The sequence below is a fragment of the Amblyraja radiata genome, chromosome 23 (assembly GCF_010909765.2).
Source record: "Amblyraja radiata isolate CabotCenter1 chromosome 23, sAmbRad1.1.pri, whole genome shotgun sequence".
Taxonomy (NCBI): domain Eukaryota; kingdom Metazoa; phylum Chordata; class Chondrichthyes; order Rajiformes; family Rajidae; genus Amblyraja; species Amblyraja radiata.
This window is the reverse complement of record NC_045978.1, coordinates 10641368-10660423: the sequence shown is the minus strand read 5'-3', so window position 1 is coordinate 10660423 and position 19056 is coordinate 10641368. Positions and strand designations below refer to the sequence as shown.

Sequence of the window (19056 nt, the reverse complement as noted above, 5' to 3'; positions counted from 1 at the left end):
TAGCAGTTTGTTGTGTTTTGTGTTTTGCTCAAGATTCCTGCATCTGTTATGTCCCTTGTAACCAACCAACCAACTCTGTACACTAAGTATATGACATGATAGCACTGCTGGATGTTCATAAGCACTAGGAGCAGAATTAGGCGATTCGGCCCATGAAATCTACCCCGCCATTCAATCATGGCTGATCTATGTTGGTGCTGAGCATAAAAAAAAGCTCCTGCAACAAATAAAATTATGAGGTGGAAATATATATTATCCACTATATTTTTCAAACCAAATGTCCATAGATCATTATTATTAATCGCTTTATACCTGCACAATTATTTAAAGAAACAACCGTAATTATTTCATTTGCAATTCTGGCTTGCTATATCTCCTGAATGTAGTATATTCACAGGATTGCCTTGAACTCCACAATTTTTTTTCCCTTTGTCACATTCAGTTTCTCTCCAAGAGTCATCCTGCATAAGTTCTGGAGGTTAAAGGGAAGATGGTGATGTGAATCTGATAATTGCAATTGAAACAAGGCTACATTATGAGAGGAGGCCTTCTATCACCACCTATTGGTCACGATGCAAATAATTAACGCATAGGCGGTAGTACATTCACGGAGACCAAGACATTATGTTGTGTTTTTCATTGTGATTTCTAGCACACACCATTGCCATTTTCTTTAAAACTAGAGCTTTGAACACTTTTTACCTTAATATTCTAGGCTGGGGTGAGGATATCTGCAACATCAACCACATTCTAAAGATACATTAATCAGAGGAGATGCTACGCTTACATGATCTTAGTTTCTTTAAGGGCAAGAAAGGACAGGAAAAGTGCTTGGGATCCTTCCAAATATCAGGACTACCAAAATGCATGATACAATTGATTAAATGTATGCAGTTCACAATTATAATAGTGGAAAATTCACCATGCAGATCAATCAATATTTGATTTGAATTTGACCACCTGCACTGGGGAATGCTGCTAAATAGCTCTGACAGCATTTATAATGCATTTATTTTAATGTAGAGCACCGTACCACTATTATTGCAGCCTAACTAAACAGCACAATATTACAATACTAGACTAAGTGGGACCCATTGGGTCCCAGCATCACATGGGAGGGCTGGTCCCCCAACGCAATATTCCACCTCTCCACCAATTCCAATATTATGCATGACAAAGCAATCCTCAGACTTCAGCCAGATTGAGACTGTACTAGAGGCTGCTCTACAGAATATGACAACATACTACCAACAGATCTCTGCGCCCAAACCCAACTAAAACGCAAAGCGCAGCTTTCCACCTCCAAAACCGGGATGCAAAACGTCAACTGCAGGTGCGATGCAATTATGTCCTGTTGGAACACTGCAAAGCCCCAAAGTACCTAGGTGTGGTCCTCAATCGCACGTTATCATATCGCCAACATGTTGAGAAAACCAAGGCAAAGGTCACCACCCGGCACAATGTCATAAAAAAATTGGCAAACAGCTCATTTGGAAGTGACCTAACAACAATCCACACTGCAGCCCTGGTGCTCTGTTTCTCAGTGGCAGAATTTGCAGGCCCTGTCTGGAGCTGCTCTAAACATGCGCACAAAGTGGACTCTGCATTGAACACTGCCTGCATGAAAACCACAGGATGCCTGAAGCCGACAAAGGTTGAACATCTGTACGAGCTGGCTGTCATCGATGAACCATCTCGAAGACGTGATCGGGCAGCTGCAGTAGAACGCTTCAATGCGGACACAGACCCCCGCCACCCCTTGCACAATCACCAACATGCCAAGAAACGCCTGAAAAATCGGAACAGCTTCATGGAACAAGAGCCAACCATACCAGGCACCAAAACCAAACAACAGATGGCACCTGGACAGCACCTGCCTTATACTACCTGGAAAGCCCAAAACGCCTCCGCACTGGTGTGGGACTCAACCTGAAGAAGTGGGGCCTCTCGAATTGTGACAAGTGCAACTGTGGAGAGGTACAGACAATGGCCCACCTACTGACTTGCAGCGGAGAGGCATGCACTGCGGACGATCTCCGCAGAAGCACTAATGTGGCACTTGCTGTGGCAAAGCGATGGCAGAACGTTGTCTGACACACGAGCGAGCAAGGGGAATTATATTTGTTGGAGATGATACAGATTGTGCATTGCGGAAAGATCTAAGAGGGTAATTGGGAATGGAGAAAAGAAGTTAGGGTTATTTTTATTCTCTGAAGTAAATTTTAAGTTTTGACCCATTTTTGGATTAGGGTAGGATGACAAAGCATTTCCTCTTGTCCTTCTCATATGGGAATGATATATCTAAATCAGCTGTCAACCAAATGAGTTTAAATCTGTAAAAGCATTAAGTGGCATACTATAAGGAGGGGCTGACGAGCGGAAGAAGGGCATCAAAGTCAGGGCTGAGGGACTGATTAAACAAATCAAGTTATAATGAACCATTCAACTCCTACCATCAGTTGAAAAGCAATGATTAACATGAAATTCTTCTTTGTCACGTATTTGAATGTGAAGATAATGCTATTAAGTTTTTAGAATAAGATATAGCTAGAGGAAGCTACATGAGAATTAGAAAGGAATTGCTGTTTTTAATATTGCTGAACTTCGTCTTTAGACTAGACTTGATAAAGATCAATGAAGTCCTTGTGCTGACCATGTCGTACCATGTCAATAATTAAATCCAGAAGTCTTCAGATAGTAGACTAGCATCACATTATTACTTGAAACAATTTGGGTTATTCATGATTTAAACATTCTGATTGAATTAACAGATTTTAACAAAAGAGATAAGATCAGGGAAATAGAACAAATTCTGGACAGTTAAATTCTAACTTGGAGATTATGTTTGGGTGTTCAATTGGCCTGGAAACATATCAGTTATGTCGTAATAAAGAATACTAGAGCAGGCCTTTTGTATGTTTACATGCAAGGAAAACAATGCTCATATTCAAAGAGTAAAACTTAATTTTGAATCGCTGTTGGTTATGACAACAGTATCTTTATTTCTCCAGTCTCCAGGCTTTCTGTGCTAAACATGTGACAAACATTTGGTAAAATTTCCAAAGAAAGCTGGTATTGTTTTGTTCATATCTGCAAGCCAGCAAAACGACAAATGCATTATTAAATTGCAGTGTACAGATTTAATATCTTCTGCACTAAAGAACGGTAAGACATTTTACTGAAAATTTAGGTCAAGGGGAAAAAATGTTTTAACTTTAAAAAAAGCTATGGTTATGTAAACAAACTATTCTGATGATGTAATGCTGAACAACCACTGTGTAAACTTCAAGACCTCGAAGCATGGCTTTAAGGTTTCTCCAAAGAATACTTAGAAAGAACTGTTTGTAAGGGTCTCGGAGTTAATGTAACTTGATTATTGTTCTACACTTTCATTTGCTTATCATAAATGATGCAGGATACATCTAAAGGTATGGTTATTTATTTTCTACTTTAATATATTTCAATCAATACTTGCTACGTGTGACTGCTTCTTGAGGCCTGCAGTGAATTACTTTGCTCCAAGCATAACAAAGTGCGAAGGCTGCAACGAAAAAAAAACTATTTTAATGCAGATTTTCTGTTTCTACATACTCCACATTGGGAATCAGTAGAATATTGTTGTCGATGTAATCTGAACAACAAAAAAAGAAAGGTTTAGTGATTATTTTATTTATCTGTTAAACATTAGTTTCATTTATATATCTGATAATTGAAATCATAGTAGCTTCCTGTGCAAATTAAAACATTTCTCATATTACTGCTGGCTGTTTTGCTGGTCGCGTTACAATTTTGTTCTTCTAGCATTAACTAATTTAAAACACAATTTTTACTTTCATGCATTAGCATAAAATTTGATCTTCACTGGATGGATTGTTATCAACTATCAAGTTCGCAATATAAATGATACTTTGACGAAACCGTTTCCAATGGCAAAAGAGTAAGTAATCAGGGGACACAAACTTAAGTTGATTGGTGAAAGAACTGTGATAACAAGGGGATTTTTGTTATACAACAATTTGAAAGTGTAGCAGAAATAGATTAATTTATTATGTTGAACTAACATTTTGCTAAATACTGGTATCATGCACTAGGACTAAGTTGGCTATATATTCTCTAATATCTTTGCTTTCCACAATGATTTTCTACAGCAGTTGTTTCCCTTTGGTCTGGATACTGACCACAACTACATTAGCTTGCTATACCTGAAATACAGCAGTTTTAGGGCTTTTCTTTCTACACCTGAAACATCGTTCTTTTCTGAATAAGTGCACTTTTAGAGTCATAAAGTGATACAGTGTGGAAACCTGTCCACACCGGTCAACATGTCCCAGCTACACTAGTCCCACCTGCCCGTATTTGGTCCATATCCCTCCAAACCTGTCCTATCCATGTACCTGTCTAACCATTTCTTAAATGTTGGGATAGTCCCTGCCTCAATTACGTCCTCTGGCAGCTTGTTTCATACACCCACCACCTTTTGTGTGGAAAAATTTACCCCTCAGATTCCCATTAAATTTTCCCCTTCACCTTAAATCGATGTCCTCTGGTCCTCAATTCACCTACTCTGAACAAGAGATTCTTTGCATCTGCCAGATCTATTCCTTTCATGATTTAATACACCTCAATAAGATCATCCCATATCCTCCTGTACACCAAGGAATATAGTCCCAGCCTACTCAACATTTCCCTATAGTTCAGATCCTCTAGCCCTGGCAACATCCTTGTAAATCTTCTCTGTACCCTTTCCAGCTTGACAACATCTTTCCTATAACATGGTGCCCAGAGCTGAATACATTACTCTAAATGTGACCTCACCAACATCTGATACAACTGAAACATGACCTCCCAACTTCTATACTCAATACTCTGACTGATGAAGGCCAATGTGCCAAATGCCTTTTTGACCACCCTATCTACCTGCGACTCCACCGTCAAGGAATCATGCACCTGCACACCTAGATCCCTCTGCTCTACAACACTCCTACCATTCACTGTGTAGGTCCTGCCTATGTTGGACTTCCCAAAATGCAACATCTCTCATTTCTCTTATTAAATTCCATCAACCATTCCTCAGCCCACCTGGCCAATCGATCAAGATCCTGCTGCAATTTTTCACAACCATCTTAACTATCTGCAAAACAACCCATTTTTGTATCATCTGCAAACTTACTATTCTTGCCGTGTACTCATTCAAATCATTGATACAGATGACAAAGAGTAACAGACCCAGCATCAAAACTTGAGCTACACTACTTGTGTCACAGGGTGATGGTGGAAGGTTACATTAGAGAAGTAACCTTCCACCATCACCCTCTGCTTCCTTCCATGAAGCCAATTTTCTATCCATTCAGTTAACTCTCCTTTTGTCTCATGCGATCTAACTTTCCAGAGCAGCCTACAATGCGGAACCTTGTCAAATGTTGAACTATTTTCAAAATGTTTTGTATTGGAATGGTGACAGCAGGCACATGCCATCAGGGTAAGCAAGGTAGGCACTGCCTACCCTGACTAAAATTATAAAATGATAATTATCTATATAATTAAATCGTGACCACTTCCTGTTTACACTGCATATTGATTTTAGAAAAAACGCTAGCACTTACGGCTGTAACACTTATGGCCATTTTACTCAGTCCCCCTCCGCTGCGCAGGACAAGAGGATTTTTCCCATCGATGAAAAATAAAAGACTTATTAATGCTTAAAAAATGTTGAGATTCTCTCTCCTGTCAATCAATGCATGAAGGCCACGCCCCTTCTGGTGGGAGGGGGAGGGACTATAAAACCAGGACGTGTGGACTGCTTCAGTCTCTGCAAGATGGGGGAGCGAGAGGTCACAACTCTCAGTCTGAGCTGAGAATGACACTGAAAACATGTCTACTAAACTGCGAGTGGTTTTACTGACCTGTGAGTGCCCTTAATGTAGTTTGAAAATGAAGTTTGAAAATGCAAAAGTGGTTTGGTTTGAAAATGCAAAAGTGGTTTGGTTTGAAAATGCAAAAGTGGTTTGGTTTGAAAATGCAAAAGTGGTTTGATTTGAAAATGCAAAAGTGGTTTGGTTTGAAAATGCAAAAGTGGTGTTGCCATTGCCTTATTGAAAAGTGGTGCTGCCTTTGCCTTATTGAAAAATGGTGTTGCCTTTGCCTTATTGAAAAATGGTACTGCCTTTGCCATTGAAAAGTGGTGCTGCCTTTGCCTTATTGAAAAGTGGTGCTGCCTTTGCCTTATTGAAAAGTGGTGCTGCCTTTGCCTTACTGAAAAGTGGTATTGCTTCTATCTAATTAAACATTTAATCTTGACCACTTCCTGTTTACGCTGTATATTGATTTTAGAAAAAACACTACAGGTGCACAACCTTTTATCCGAAAGCCTTGGGACCAGACACTTTTCGTAATTCAGAATTTGTCGGTCTTCGGAATGGAAATTTTTTAGCGTAGATTTTAATGGCTGGCTCAGTGGTAGAGTGCTCGGCTCATATCCGCAAGGTCGCGAGTTTGCGCCTTGATCCTGGCAGTTACTCGATCGCGAGTTTGAGTCTTCAATGTCGTTTTTTCTTGCAGAATAAATGTTTGTATGAAATACAGTGTAGGAGAAGTGTACTTACTGTGTGGGCAGAACTTTGGAAGTGATTGCCCACCAGTCTAAAAAGCCGCTGTGTCTCCCTGTCCCTGGGATAGCAGGGGGCGATCAAACAGCACAATACCCCCCTCCCCCTCCAACTCCAGAGGAATCCGCTCCCCGATGGGCCGCTACCAAAGATCATAGAGGAGCTCCTCTATGATCTTTGGCCGCTACAGCGACAAGTGGCAGTTCGCCCACAGCCCGAGCTGCGCCCCCTCATCCGCCACCCCAAGAACAAGACGTACCTTGCACACCATCAGCTTCTGCCCCTACGTGTTCCTCTGGAGTTGGAGCGGGGCTGGGCTGGAGTTGCTGCTGGCTGTGGGTCTCTGGGATCTCCGTGCTTGCAGTGGGCCTGGGGGTCGGTGGGCGGCGGTGGGAGCTGTGGACCTACGGAGCTACCTCCGTGGAGCTAGCCAGCTTCGGAGCGTGGAGAGCTGCGGTGGCGCGCTGCTGCGACCCGACTCCGGTGGATGGTGACACCGGGAGCTCGCGGGTCTCCGGTGGGAGACTGCTTTGCAGGGCACCGGCAGCGGCGACTTCTCCCGCCCGAATTACGGGGTTGAGAGCAAACATCATAGAGGTTGAGAGTGACCTGGAGGGGGGCCTTACAACGCCCGGAGCGGCTGTAAATTGCCGCGGACTTGCTAGCGCCCGCCGGGGGCTCCAACATCAAGACCGGGGCAGGGCCCTACATCTCCCGGCGTGGCTTTGAGTGGCCGCTCCCCGATGGGCCCCTACGACGCCCCGAGCTGCGCCCCGTCATCCGCAACCCAGGTTCCTCTGTAGTTGGAGTGGGGCTGGGCTGGGCTGCTGTTGGCTGTGGGTCTCTGGGATCTCCGTGCTTGCGGTGGGCCTGGTGGTCGGTGTCCAATTGGTCCTGACACGGTCCTGCTGCAATCGCCGACGTGAAGACAGTGCAAAGCCCCCGCGCCGGTGCAATGGGCGGGGAGCTGGAGAGGGGAGGGAAGGGGTCACACACATGGCCGGGAAGCAGAGGGGTGTAGGTGGGGTGATACTGAAGCGAGCGACAATCTGCTGCTGCCTGCCCGCTGAGTTAAAAAGTTCCCACGCAAGACTCACGAAACACTGTATATCGTGAGTCTACCGTGGGAACTTTTTAATTCAGCGGGCAGGCAGCAGCATATTGTCAATTATTAACCCTCCCGCGCAATATACCCTCATCTTCTCTTTTATGAATGGGGATTTAGTTCCCCTTTCTTCGAAGACCGACCGGAGGTTCCGCTGTTACCTCTGCGGGCCGCCCTCGGTGAACGTTTTCAAGGACCTTTCTTCAAGGACCGAAAAAATGGCCGCTATTCGGAGGTTTTCGTTATTTGGATCTTCGGATAAAAGGTTGTGCACCTGTACCATGTATGGCTGTGATTTTTGGCTATCTTTACTCAGAGTCCCCCTCCGCTCATCAGGTGATAAGGATTTTTCCCATCGATAAAAAATAACAGAGTTATTAGTGTTTAAAAATGTTGAGATTGTCTCTCCTGTCAATCATGCCGTGAAGGCCAAGCCCTTTCTGGTGGGATGGGGAGGGACTATAAAACCCGGAAGTGTGGGCATGGCTCAGACTCTGCAAGATAGGGGAGGGAGAGGTCACGACTGTCTTTGGTGGTCTTGCACCCTGCTTGAAATGGTATGAAACTGCAGTTGAATTTGGTGGCCTTGAACCCTGCTTGAAATGGTATGAAACTGCACGAATTTGGTGGCCTTGCACCATGCTTGAAATGGTAGGAAACTGCACTTGAGTTTGTTGAGTATATATAATTATATAGCTTGTTCAGTAGCTTGGATAGAATATGCTTATCAATTCGTTAACATACCAGTTTAACTCATTGTCCACAAACCACTTAAGCTGCAATGCTGTGACAGATTTTTTTAGACCAATAGTATCATCATTAAACATCTCTCCAGACCTTTAATTATGGGTTCTCACTGTGATCTATGATGGTGCAGGGTTGATATAATTTTGCAGATTTTTAATAATTTCACGTTCATAAATTCATGTGATAGGAATAGAATTAGCCCATTCAGCCCATCAAGTCTACGCCATTCAATCATTTCTAATCTATCTCTCCTGGCTGCATGTAGCATGCAACATGTCTTCCTCCTTCCTTTACTATTCAAACATGGATTATTATAAAGCCCATGAGATAAAATTGACTTGCTGTCGCTACTGCAAATATCCCATATAATATTTTTGAATGCTTGAATAATCAGCAAGTTGTTAAGCGAATTAAACCTCCATAGTTGGGGATAAAAACCTAATAAACAATTGGACATGTAGCACAATTTGAGAGCTCCAATTAAGACTTTGATTCCTTTTTGAAACATTTCGATTGGTGATTAGTAGCAAATGACATTGCAAATTACAAAAATCAAATATATTCCATGCTGTATTGGACCTCAAGTTGGTGGACCTAACATATACAGAACTTACTGAAATAATGACGGGCTTGAAATGCTTTGACAAAACCCATTGCTAAACATTTTGGATTTTATTCAAGCAAACTAATAGGCACTGTTCCTCCAGTTTGCATGCAGCCTCACTGGCAATGGAGGAAGCCCAGGACAGACAGGTCAGAATGGGAAGAGGAGTGACAATGATTAGTAACCATGAGATCCAGCAGGCCAGTTATTTGAAGACTTGCATATGATCCACTTAGTCTGGTCTGTGTGATGGACTGAGCCACATCAACAACTCTTGCAATTTCTTGGGGTCTTGGGCAGAGCTGTTCCCAAAGCAAGCTGTGATGCAACCCAGCTGTAATGATTATCTGTAGAAGCTTGTGAGAATCTTTGAAAACGTGCCAAATCTCCTCAATCACCATCACCAGTCTCCTGAAGCATTTCATGATGGTCAGAGCCACTGGCCAATAGTCATTAATGCACCTTAGTTTACTTTATTTTGGCACTGGAATTAAAATGGTCTTCTTGAAGCAGGTGGGGACCTCAGAAAGGAGTGGTTAGAGAGCAGTGATGAGTGTTTATAACATGTGTATTCCTGTTAAAGAAGCAGTACGGTATATACAGTGCATTCAGAAAGTATTCAGACCCCTTCACTTTCTCCACATTTTGTTAAAAATATCATCACAAATTATGTAAAATCCAATGAACTGATAGATAGGGCAATAAAAATGATGGATTAAATTCTTTTTTTTAATCACCAATCTACACACAATACCTCATAATAAAAAAGGGAAAACAGGTGTTTAGAAATGTTTGCAAAGTGATTAAAAAGAAATAACTGAAATATCACACTTACATAAGTATTCAGACCCTTTGCTGTGACACTCAAAATTGAGCTTCGGTATATCCTGTTTCCATTGATTATCCTTGTGATGTTTCTACAACTTGATTGAAGTCCACCAGTGGTAAATTAAATTGATTGGACCTGATTTGGAAAGGCACACACCTGTCTATATAAAGTCCCGCAGTTGACAGTGGATGTCAGAGCAAAAACCAAGCCATGAAGACGAAGGAATCCGTAGACCTCTGAGACAGGATTGTGTCGAGACACAGATCTGGGGAAGGGTCTTAAACAATGTCTGCAGCATTGCAGATCCCAAAGAGCACAGTGGCCTCAATCATTCTTAAATGGAAGAACTTTGAAACCGCCAGGACTCTTCATAGAGCTGGCCACCCGGCCAAACTGAGCCGGGTGGCCAGTAACTTAATACTTAAGTAAATGCGATATCTCAGTTATTTATTTTTAATTACCTTGTTTTACCTGTTTTTGCTTTTCTATTATGTGGTATTGTGCATAGATTGATGATAAAAAAATGAATTTAATCCATTTTAGAATAAGGCAGTAATGTAACAAAATGTGGAGAAAGTGAAGGGGTCTGAATACTTTCTGAATGCACTGTAGTATGTAATTCACTGTGTTTGTTGCCTGGGGTTACCATAGTGCTGACTTATCAGCAGTTATCCAGCAGAGGGAGTTGAGAGCAGACAAATAAAACAGCGGTACACATTATCCTGCAATTGGAAGTTATTAAATCACCTTTCACATTGTGTGTGCAGGTCGTCTCCAGTTTACAAATGCCAGACTGATGTACAGCCTGTATTTATTAGTGTGCTTTTGGGAGTCCAGTGGAATAGACTTGCTAACTACTGCAGGGCTGCAAGCAATTTCTAACATCTAGAAACATGGTTTACAACCACATTTCAGACTTGCAGACTATTCGGGTTACAAACAATTTACAGGAATGAAAACCTGCCGTTACCTGAGGAGGACGTGTAGTTATATAAACATTGATATATACAACATAGAAACAGGCCCTTTGACCCAACTTGTTCATCCCAACCAAGATGTCCATCTAAACGAGTCACATTTACCCATGTTCAGGAGAGATCTACACAATACAAAATACATTTCTGACCTGAAATTGGATCTACCACAGCCCATTGGGTAAATTTGAGCCACAGGATTTGGAAGTATTGTTGATACACAATCAGAATCAGCTATTGCCAAGATTCCTGCATTGGTAAATGCACACATCCCAAACCTGCAGTCATTCAAGCCATCATTGCTGGATACTTTCAAGAGAGAGCTAGATAAGGCTCTTAAAGATAGCAGAGTCAGGGGATATGGGCAGAAGGCAGGAACGGGGTACTGATTGTGGATGATCAGCCATGACCACATTGAATGACGGTGCTGGCTCGAAGGGCACGAATGGCCTATTCCTGCACCTATTGTCTATTGTGTCCACATATATCCATCTTTTGAGAAACATGAGAAACCCTTTTGTGGAGTGCTTGCTTCTTTTCCCTCACAACTTACAATCAAGCTCACCAACTCGATAAGCCAGGTACTCCTCAGTCTGGATTGCTCTTTTCAGAAGTAAGTTTTGCCAGCACCTGGTTAGGTACATGCAAGGGGCTGCCTTACAGTACATGCATGGTGACTAAGTACCAATAGTGTCAAGCATTTTTTTTCTCCTTACTGACTTGGGCAATGTAAAACAGAATGTTTATGGATAAATGATAGAAATGTATTTATTGTAAAAACTTTGGTTTAAATCAACAAAATATTTGGAGATTCAGTAGAGCACCCAATGTTGATGAGCTGGCTGGATTCAAAGATCTTTCTTTCAAGGTCCACTCAAAATGAACCCAAAATACCAGGCTGAGATTGCCAGGCAGTATAATCCAGTGGGCTCTTTGCATTTGATGAAATTCTTTACAAATACTAGACTCCTGACACACAAGGAGCTAAAATTAAATGTGCATAGTTTATTTAAGGGCTTTCCATAGATTGCCTTTGGAACTTTTAAATAAATATAAGGCAGAGCATATGGCCAATTGAAGACATCTCGGGTATCTTTGCAGAAGCCCTAGTTTACATGCATTTGACATGTCGCCGAATACTCTATCGAACTTCTACAGAGTACAGTGGAGTGCAAACTAACTGGTTGTATCACAGTCTGGTTAAGTAACTTGAACGCCCAAGAATAAAGGAAGTTGCAGAAAATCGTGGACATTGCTTGGTCTATTACAGTTATTGACCTCCCCACCATCGGAGGGATCTACAGGAAATTCTGCCTCAAAAAGGCAGCTAATATCAAAGACCCTCCCCACTGGCTGCACATTCATCTTACTGCGACCATCAGGAGCCTGAGAACCGTGATCTCCAGGTTCAAGAACAGCTTATTCCTATCAACCATCAAGGTCTTAAGCCACACTGCACCATCCTAACTACAATGCCAATTCAGCAATGCTCTACTATGGATTTTGTTTAGGTGGAACTATGGGCTTTGGTTAGCACTATTATGGTCTGGTTACCTAATACTACTGATAATTTATTGCCTTATAGATTATTTATATTCATTTGTTGTGCTGTTGTGTTAATGTACAGCTGCAGCAAATAAGAATTCATTTGTTCTGTTCCCGGTGCATTTGACATTTAAACAATATGTCAGGCTACAGAACTGTGTCTCAGGCATGGTGGTGAGCAACACAGGGGCCCCACAGAGGATGGTCCTCTCTCCCTTTCTGTTACCATCTCCAACTTGGACTTCAGATATAACTCCACCTCCTGCCACCTGCAGAAGTTTTCAGATGACTCTGCAATTATGGGCTGCATCAGTGAGGGGAGGGAAGCTGAATACAGAGGTGCAGTCAACAACTTTGTGGAGTGGTATGGGCTGAATCACCTGCATCTCAACACCGACAAGAGTAAGGAGTTGGTGGTGGACTTAAGGAGGAGAGGAACACCACTGTCCCCTGTCTCCATCAATGGTGTGGATGTGCAGTTTACCAGGGAGTACAAGTACTTGGGAGTGCACCTGGGCAGTAAACTGGACTTGTCCAGGAACGCTGAGGCCCTGTACAAGAAGGGACAGAGCCGCCTGTACTTTTTGAGAAGGCTCTGCTCCTTCAACACCTGCAATGAGATGCTGCACATGTTCTACCAATCGGTGGTAGTCAGTGCCATCTTCTTCGCTGCCGTGTGCTGGGGCAGCAGGGCGAAGGCTGCGGACGTCAATAGAATCAACAAACTCATCAGGAAGGCTGGCTCCGTCCTGGGGATGAAGTTGGATTCTTGGGAGTTTGTTTTGGAGGGGAGGATGCTCCTCAAACTGTGGAGCATCCTGGACAATACAGCTCAACCCCTCCATGACACACTGGTCAACCTGAGGAGTACCTTCAGCAACAGACTGGTTCCACCAAGAAGCAGGACAGAATGCCACAAGAGATTCTTCTTCCCTGCAGCTATCAAACTTTACAACTCCTCCCCATTCTGTCGTGGGGTAGACTGAGACTGAGACTGACCACCCCCCACCCCCCCCCCCCCCCCCCCCCCATCCCCACCTCATCAATCTTTGCACATCCTCAAATTCTTACCACTCGTCACTTTATTTTCATGTTTCATGTATTTTGTGTTTTTTTATGACTGTTGGCAAATTAATTTCCCTCCAGGGATCAATAAAGTTCTATCGAATTGTATCCTATTGTATCGTAAACACTCTTCACTTGGCTTTACTCTTGATTTCGGCCAGTAGTGGCATTTTCCAACAGCCTTGGCAGGTTCTGGCTGCCTCTGTGCTGCTCCAATGGACTTCCCATGGAATCCGCTGGGGTATTGTGACCTTCTGTTGACCCTCCACCTCTCAAGATGGAGAATCTGACCGCTGAGTCCGTGCCCAGTCACCTGATGAAAGGAAGACATGAGCTGCCAGGAGAAGAGTAAGAAAATCATATGTTTATTTATTTAAGTCAGTTTCAGCGATATTAAGTATTTTAATGGATGCATCTACTCTTCAGTTTTTTTAAAAGCAAAATGCTTTATTTTGTGTTTGAATTTTTTGTCTTGAGTACGTTGGAACATTTGTGACTAACAAAGGCATGCACAGATGTTTATTAGTCCCAGTCATGCTAATGGATTTAACATCTGTTGAGTCCGTGGAGGAGCTTCACTGACCTCCACGACAAACTGGGAGCCACACATGAACAAACAAAGGCAGATCGATGGCTATTTTGGCACATCAGAAGATGTAAAGCTCATAGAGCAGCCAAATGGTAAACAATCCCTAAAGGGTGCCAACCTTAAAGTAACCTCAGTTATATGCTCCCAACCAAAAAAACAAAAATTAAACATTTACCTTTTATTATTTTTAAATCCATTCACTTTGTTGTTAATTCTTCGATGGGAATAAAAATCCAGATAAAAAAATTAAATTTTGAGTGCTATGGAAATTGCTGAGGAATATTTATAGCTTGGTACGCCATTAATGCTCAGGACTAAATGGTATTGACCCAGACCTATTGCCTGCAGGAATTAATGCTTTCAGCCTCCTGTTGCTTGGACTAAACAGGCCCATATGCATGGGACCCATTTTATTAATTCAAAGACCTGACTCCAGCCATATTACCTCCAATGGTGTTCAGATGGAGCCTTCTAAATGATTTGTAACTGACAAAGCTTTGAACCCAGTTTCATTCTCTATCAAAGCTGTGATGTAATTTATATAATTATTAAATATACCTGAAATACAAAGATATTTTTAAAAAAAACGGAATTTGTCATAAATAATATTAAAAATCTAATTTAAATTAGTTACATTATTCTTGAGTGTAAAATGTTAAACATGCATTAAACACATTTTATATTTTTAATCATTTAAATTTAAATAAATAAAAATTAATTCACTTATCTTCCCCTTTGCTTTACAGCCATATAACCCCCATTGAATCAGTAAACTGATTAAAGAGTGCATATGCTGGGGAATATCTGCAAGCTCCCTGAAACAAATTGACATATGTTGTGTTCCAAAACTCTTATTATGGTTGGGAACTCTGCATTTGACAGTACATGCATGGATATCTTTAAGTGGATTTGGATATCTTTAAGTGGATACATGTCCACAATCTGTTTGGAACCATTGGCTTAAATAATTTGTTCTTGTCAATTTTATAATACTGCATTGATTGCTTTGGCAATGTCTGTAGTTATGTTCAAGAGTCAAGAGTGTTTATTTGTTATATGTACCAACAGTGGAACAATAAAATTCTGAATTTATTTCAGCATCAATTTATTGAAGCATCGATAAATTAACAACTGTAATACTAGTGCAAGAAGGATCCCAAAGTCTTTGGTGTATGCAAAGATAGTCCATAGAAGCTCATAGTGGAGTGTTCAAGGGCCTGATAGTGCTGGGAAGAATTATTCTTGAACCTGGTGGTCATAGTTTTCAAGCTTCTGTACCTTCTTCCCAATGCCAGCATCGTGTCCGTTTTTTTACTTTTTTTGTTTTTTTTAGTATGTTTTAATGTATGTTTTTAATGTTTCTATGTGTGTCTTGTGTGGGGGGGTAAGGGGGAAACCTCTTCAGTCGCTGCCTCCACGGAGAGACGACTTTTTCCATGTCGCCTCCCCGTGGCCTAACAGCAAGGATCGGTGCGGCCTTTCCCGGAGACGCACCTGGGGCTCAGCCGCGGGCGCAGCGCAGACTCTCGGCGTGGAGCGGGCGAGCCCTCACCGGGCTCGCCGGAGGGGAGCGCTCCGTTTCGCTGACCCGAGGCAGCCTGAAGCTGCGGTCTGCATAGCTCCAGCTGGCGCGGCGTCCGCAGCCTGGGATCCCTCATTGGGGACCCGGGAGAAGAAGAAGCTCCCACCGCCGGCCCGCGGCCTACTTCTACTGCGGGCGCAGTGGCGACTTACCATCAGGAGCTGGGTCCCTCGCCGGGGACCCCTGGAGGGCAGCTTCGATCGCCGGCCGTGCAGTCTGCGGTGCTTCTGGCTGCGGTGCAGCGAGGCGGGAACTTTAAATCTTTGACCGCCGGCCTGCGGCCTACACCAACCAGAAGCCGCGGTCTCCGGTGGGGGAGGCACCGATTCAGGACCTACCTGGACTTTCACTCATCTGGATGCCCACAGTGGCGGCTGCGGAGGGTGGAGGTCCCGACCACGGGGGAAAATGGAGGAGGACAAATTTTGTGCCTTAAACCAGTGATGAATGCTGTGGTGGATGTCTGTGTTAAATTTTGATTGTGTTTTTGTGTGTTCTTTTTCATTGTACCGCTGCTGGCAAATTCATTTCACTTGCACTTTATGTGCAAGTGACGAATAAAACGTATTGTATTGTATTGTATTGCGGTAGGGACAAAATGAGAGCATGACCAGGGTGGCGTGTATATTATAATATTGGTTGCCTTTTTGTGGCAGCACCTCCTATCAATCTCTTTGATGGTGGGGAGGTTAGTATGTGTGATGGATCGGGCAGTGTCTGCCCTCTCTATTATCTCTATAATCTCTATAATCGTTCCTGGACATTTGAATTGTCGAACTAGGCCATGAAGTGCAGCGACCAGTCAATATAGTCTCTACCATACACCTGTGTAAATTCACCAGAGTATTCATTGACACAGTGAATCTCTTTAATCTTCTAAGGAAGCCAAGTCATTGATTAACTTTCTTTGTGATTGTATGAATGTGCTGGGCCAGGATACATCTTCAGAGATATGATGCCCTGGAACTTTAAACTGTTGACTCTCTGCACCATCGTCCCGTCTATGAAAACAGGTTCATGGATCATTGCTATCCCCTCTGAAGTCAACAATCAGTGCCTTATTCTTACTGACATTGAGAGCAAGGTTATTGTCCTGGCACCATTAAATCATATTTTTAATCTCCCTCCTATACTCTAACTTTGAGTTAGGTTTTCTTGAATTAGTCCCAACAAATATACCACTCAATACTCCACAGAGTTTGTTAAAACCACATACGTATGTGGTTCTATCTATACTTGGAAAATTGAAAGCCCTAGCCTCATAATGTTGATTGTAAACCTGGAACCCAGGCTACCCGTTATTTGTCCGACAACTTGCATCTCCAGATTTGAATGCCCAAGATCTGGTCCTCAGTAGATTCCAGACCTCCTGGTTCATCCATTCTGGTTAGATAATACTTGGATGGTCTTGGTGGAATGCCTTCTTTGACACTTTTCCATATGAAGGTGTTAATAACCATAGCGTACTTGTTCATGCCCGCTGCTGAGTATTTGAACATAGTGTTATACAGGTGCACAACCTTTTATCCGAAAGCCTTGGGACCAGACACTTCTCGGATTTCGGAATTTTTCGGATTTCCGAATGAAAGATTTTTAGCATAGATTAGATAGGTAGCGCTGGCGGCTTGAAAAGTCTGGAGCGGCTGCCTCCTCACCGGAGACCGGGGAATCATTGTAAATCATTGCTTAAATGTTAGTCACTTAGTTTGGAGGGATTTTATGTGGGGGGGGGGGGGGGGGTGAAGGGGGAAACTTTAATTCTTAGTCCCCTACCTGGTCGGAGAGGCGGGGAGTGGGCAATGCCTTACCGGGTCGCCGTGCAATAAGCGCCGGAGCGCTGTGGCCGCCGACTCCCAACATCGCGGAGCTGGGGGCTGCGGGCGTCCGGCCGCGGGCGGCGCCGGTTGGAGCTCCGACCCCGGCAACTCTACCCTTGGCTGCGCGGCGCTCCAAATCCAGGGCAGCCCGTGGCCAGACGCCCGCAGCCCCAGCTCCGCGATGTTGGGAGTCGGCGGCGTCGCAGTGCTGGGATACCAGCGGGGAGCGGGCAATGCCTTACCGGGTCGCCGTGCGGTAAGCTCCGGAGCGCTGTGGCCGCCGACACACAACATCGCGGAGCTGGGGCTGCGGGCCGCGCCTGGATTTGGAGCGCCGCGCAGCCAGGGGTAGAGTTGCCGGGGTCGGAGCTACAATCGGCGCCGCCCGCGGCCGGACGCCCGCAGCCCCAGCTCCGCGATGTTGGGAGTCAGCGGCCACAGCGCTCCGGAGCTTACTGCACGGCGACCCGGTAAGGCATTGCCCGCTCCCCGCCTCTCCGACCAGGTAGGGGACTAAGAATTAAAGTTTCCCCCTTCATCTCCCCCCCCCCCCCCCCCTTCACATAAAAGCCCTCCAAACTAACTGACTAACATTTAAGCAATGATTTACAGATGTTTAAGTGTCTCCCCGGTCTCCGGGGAGGAGGCAGCCGCTACAGTAGTACAGACCTGGGTTGACCGTGGGTCGTTTCGGGTCAAGTTTGGCGCCAAACGTGAGCTTTGGTGTGCAGACGACATCCTGGAAAGAATGTCCGGTTTTCGGAGCTTTTCGGTTTCTGGACTCCGGATAAAAGGTTGTGCACCTGTAGTACACCTTGAGAAACAGTCATAAATGACAAATTCCCATGCTATACATGCTTGCTTCAGACATTGCTGTAAGATTTCCTGCATAGAAATATTGAGTGTTGATATCCTTGTATATTATGCAAACTTCATTCTGTTAAAATTATAATCAAGATTGCTTTTGTATTGCCATTATCTCGAATAAACCACAGTTCTTGTGAAATGAAAACAATCGACTGACTTCAATTTATTGCAAGAGGATTATTATGCATATAGACCTGAAATATTCAAAATTGAAAAAAAGTGTGACATTTTATATTCCTAAATTAAATAAAAATTGTGCCCAATTGAACATATTTTTATATCACCTGTCAATTTGTTAGTCTGAATTCTTGGTTAGACTGGGATCCATTGATGCTGAAATGTTTTATGTCTTTCTGTGGTTTTCTTTATTTAGTACAAGTTGCCAATGTTACAAAGCTTTGCTTTGTTCAAGATTATGAACAACATTGAACATTTTATGTTGGTAATTTTCTTGGCTTTGATGGAAATAACCAAATTAAAGGATAAAACTTTTAAACATCTGAGTCCTGCAAGTAGCTTCCTGTTTAGTCTGTGTTCCAGGCATTTTTGAGGCAAAGGCTTCTAATATACCAAGTTTGGATGGAACCACACACCTACGTTGTCTTTAGGAAATCTGTGGCATACTGTATGATATATATGTTGGGACTAATTCGTAAAAACCAAACCCTCCACAAAGTCTACAGTCAGTTTGTTTCAATTGATTTCATAAATTTATGTCCTTAATTTT

The 19056-nt window shown here is 43.3% G+C and overlaps 1 protein-coding gene across 2 annotated transcripts in view; it reads left to right on the top strand.

Moving 5' to 3' along the window:
* The first annotated feature begins 3104 nt into the window (after nt 1–3104).
* The window catches only part of ripor3 (RIPOR family member 3), a 146361-nt gene continuing 130409 nt past the window's right edge, over nt 3105–19056 (top strand). Inside the window, exons 1-2 of one of the 2 annotated variants that reach the window (XM_033041533.1) lie at nt 3105–3165; nt 3844–3937. The gene's annotated coding sequence lies outside the window, so the exon portion shown is untranslated. Of the gene's footprint in view, nt 3166–3271; nt 3429–3843; nt 3938–19056 lie in introns of those variants that run through there. The other variant, XM_033041532.1, reaches the window with a different exon arrangement.